Raw genomic sequence first — 4156 nt, 5'->3', positions numbered from 1 at the left:
CAAAAGGGAAAATCCTAAAATTTAGCAAAAATAATGTTAAAAGCATTTATGACTTAAAAACCTTTTCTAGGAATGCTAATGTGTAAGCGCTATGTGTGTGCTTAGAATAGAATTCTACTCATGTATGTATGCAGTTTCGTGTGCTACAGTGTCTTTGCTTTTATGAATATAATTTTCTCTCTTTAAAGGAGTAAGTTATTCATACTGTGTCAGTAAAGCTAGTGTTAATTTTAAAATTCTAGTGTTTAATATATTTTTTGAGTCACTGGGTTTTATTAGCTGTTAATTATAGCAGCACTACAGATAGGATTTTATTCTGTGTAGTTTATAATTTTAGAGTCTTCCTCCCTCCCCACTTAAAAACTCTACCAGGTACTGTTATTGCTGTGGTTTTCTTTTGGAAAATTACCTCTAGATACTGCCGTATTGTATCAAATAGTAGAGGTAGCTGTTAATGATGTTGACAATTTCCTGAGTTTACTACTGGACGTAAATGACACTGTAATGTCATTTAACACCAGACACTATTAATACTCCAGATAACCAGAGTCCCTAAGACTTGATGGAGGAAGGTTTATTTGTACCTTAGAGGAGCTGATGACTTGTTTGATTAGGTCAGTAATCATGTAGAAAGGGAGTATAAAAGTCACATTGCATAGGTTACATAGGCACTGAGCATAAAGCACATGATTTAGCTTTTCTGGGCATTAGTTTCCTCATGCTTAAAATGTACCTGCTTTATAGATTGTAATGAGCATTTTAAAAGTTAAAAGTACTTAGATGAGATCATGGTACATAGTCAATGATCAATAAATGTTAGGAATTATCATGTTTCATTTGGCCTTTAATAATCCTTCATTATTAAGGTAAAGAAGATACTGTTGTTAACAAGCCCATAAAACAGCCCCATATTCTGGCCAGTGTCCCTTGCCCACACCTTTTCCCCTCTGAATGTTCAAGCTACTTTCTATCTTTGGGAGGTTTTGTAGCTGTTTGTTACTGTCTCTCCTGAAATATTTCTTTCTTCCATCTTTTCTTGGTCAACTGATTTGTTTTCTTGTGCTTAAAGTTTGAGCTCAAAAAGTAAATTCTTAGCTTAACCTTTCCAGATATTACCCCACCAGCCATCCATACCTCCAAACCAGATATTGCTCCCTGTTCCTGTGTTCATATAGAATTTTAACAGTTTATGATGATGCAATTAGTTTGTTTGTTGTTTCTTTACTCCATAGCATACTATGGGCCCCAAACTGTTCTTAGCACATAGTAGATGCTAAATAAATATTTGAATGTGTATGTGTGGAAGGGAGTGAGTAACTTATGAATGACTGAGTTTCCCTATATGTACTTGGGTATGATGCACATTTGGGTACTCTAAACTCTGGTACCAGATAATCCTGACACATATAATGAGACATTTTTCACTGTTCTTGACTCTTGAGAAGATAAATGCTTCACTGTATGCAGGGGTATTTGAGAACTGCCAATACAGAGTAAGTGGGCTTGGTTTGACTGATTATATGGGAAGAAAGTCTTTGGTTTTTGCATATCATGTGAAACAGAGTAGAAGTATTTGTGTTTGAAGTATGCTAATAATAGTATACCTGGGCCTTTAACTATCACCAGCTTCGACAGTGTTCCCAGGCTGCTGTGGGGCTGCAGGAGGCACAGTTGTGTTCCCTGGTATGCATCTGCAGGTGATCACCCTGAGGCAGTTGCCTGCAGGAAGTCATTGAGAACTAGTAAGTTGGACTTTGAGGCTCCTGCATGAGCTTTACAAGTACAGATTTGTTTGCAGGAGAGACTAGTTCCATTAGGTTGAACTCATTAACTGCTTATCTTCCTTTTCTCCTGTCCTTTTCCCCCTTATCCATACAATTTTGTCTACTTTAGTTGGTTTCTCTTATCATATCCTGGTTTCCTCCAATTTTGCATACTTGAAAATATCTTTTTTCCCCCCTTTCTCCCCCTACAACTTACAAGCAGTGAAAAACTGATCAAAGTTAAACCGTTTCAAAGGCATTAAACTCCTGTTTGAGAGATTAAGGTTTGGCACACGAAGTGAAATTCTATAGTTTAGAATCTTATGAACCAGAATCAATAAAATGGTTCACCAGAATGGGAGTGTTTTCTACTTTCTGGATCACTGATTATTTAGTACAGAAAGTTTGGCATCACCAAAGCACATCATTTAGCTGCTCATCCATGCCTTACTCTGAAAAGGAAATGGCAGTACCTACTTTGTTGTTTTCCACTCGCTAAGCCGTGTCTGACTCATTGTGACCCCATGAACTGCAGCATGCCAGGTTTCCCTGTCCTTTACTATCTCCCGGAGCTAGCTTAAACTCATGTCCATTGAGTCGGTGATGCCATCCAACCATCTCATCCTCTGTTGCCCCCTTCTCCTTCTGCCCTCAGTCTTTTCTAGCATGAGGGTCTTTTCTAACGGGTCAGCTCTTTGCATCAGGTGGCTAAGTAAACTGGGACTTCAGCTTCAGTTGTTCCAATGAATATTCAGGGTTGGTTTCCTTTGGGATTGACCGGTTTGATGTCCTTGCAGTCCAAGGGACTCTCAAGAGTCTTTTCCAGCACCACAATTCAAAAGCATCAGTTCTTTGGCACTTAGCCTTCTTTATTCAACTCTGACGTCCATACATGACTACTAGAAAAACCATAGCTTAGCTATATGGACCTTTGTTTGCAAAGTGATGGTTTTTAATACACTGTCTAGGTTTGTCGTAGCTTTCCTTCCAAGGAACAAGTGTCTTTTAATTTCATGGCTGAAGTCACCATCTGCAGTGATTTTGGAGCCCAAGAAAATAAATTTGTTACTGCTTCCACTGTTTCCTCTTCCATTTGCTATGAAGTGATGGAACCGGGTACCATGATTTTAGTTTTTTGAATATACCTTCTTTAGATATTTTGATGATAAAAGGGACTTATTTTTTTCTCCACTGATTGAACTCAACAGTTCCTAAGAAAGAGGCTGACATTATAATCACAGAATAATCTTGCAATTTTTTTTTTTCTTTGAAACTATCCTTCAGAAAAGCTATAGTGGTAGTCCTTCTCACCGGGATGAGGCCTTATCCATTTTAAAACCATATTCTTGTACAATCTCTAGGCCTGTCTGGGAAGACATAGATTTGATTAGTTTGTCTGAGTCATCTTTGGTTAGGTAGATAATCATAAAGAGTTTTCTATAGGTGTTTTGGTTTTCTGTAGCAGCAAGGGTTATCTTTACAGCAGTGTTAAAATAGAAGACATAATTTATTGCCTTTTGGGGGGGGGCATTTTTTTGGCAGCAGTGTTCACACAAGAGCTTCAACTACAATGTCATTCCCTGTGCATGCTAACACTGAAGTTGTTTTCTTAAAGAAGTGATTTCTAAAAATGGAATATTCTTCTAGTAAGGTTACCAAGCTTTCAGAATTGCAATAAATTCATCAGTTGGCAAAATATTTTCTGTTGACATAGTGATAATCTCTTTGGTGATAAGCAAATGTGGCCATAAAGATACAATTTTATATATATATATATATATATATTAGATGCCAGTTTATATTGAGAATATTTATTATGTGTAAGTTTTGTAAAACTGTACTATGTGAAGATTCTATCTCCAAAGATCATGATATATTTTATTAAAATGTGAGATTGCCATTCACTGAAAAGCCATCATGTTTCCTATTGATGGTCATTAATTGGGGACTGATGAAAATAACTGCAAATGAAGTGAATCTTAGTAATGTTTCTTAGTAGGTTTTCTAATCTTTAGTAATCTTCCCTAGTGAGGCACTTAAAGGAGATAACTGCTGGAAAGTGGAAGGGCATTGTTTTAATAATGACTCAATTACATGTGTTCCTTTAGCATAGACCTTTTTAAGGCCTTGGTGCAACAAAATAAAAAGTGCTTAGAATTTGCTGTTTTCTAAAAAAAGAATGATTTAACTTACTAGATTTTTTAGGTGCATGGTACAAAACTCAAAAACTACAATGAGAACTTCCTCCTCTTCTATACTTCTTCAGAAGTCCTCACAGAGACAAAGACTGTGACCGAGATTCTTGTTATCCTTATAGAGATTGTAAGTGTACATGTACACATACATATAAATGGATATATGATACAGAACAGTGTATATAGCATGTATAAAAT

The sequence above is a fragment of the Dama dama genome, chromosome 17 (genome assembly GCF_033118175.1).
Source record: "Dama dama isolate Ldn47 chromosome 17, ASM3311817v1, whole genome shotgun sequence".
Lineage (NCBI taxonomy): Eukaryota > Metazoa > Chordata > Mammalia > Artiodactyla > Cervidae > Dama > Dama dama.
Note: the sequence above shows the minus strand (reverse complement) of the source record.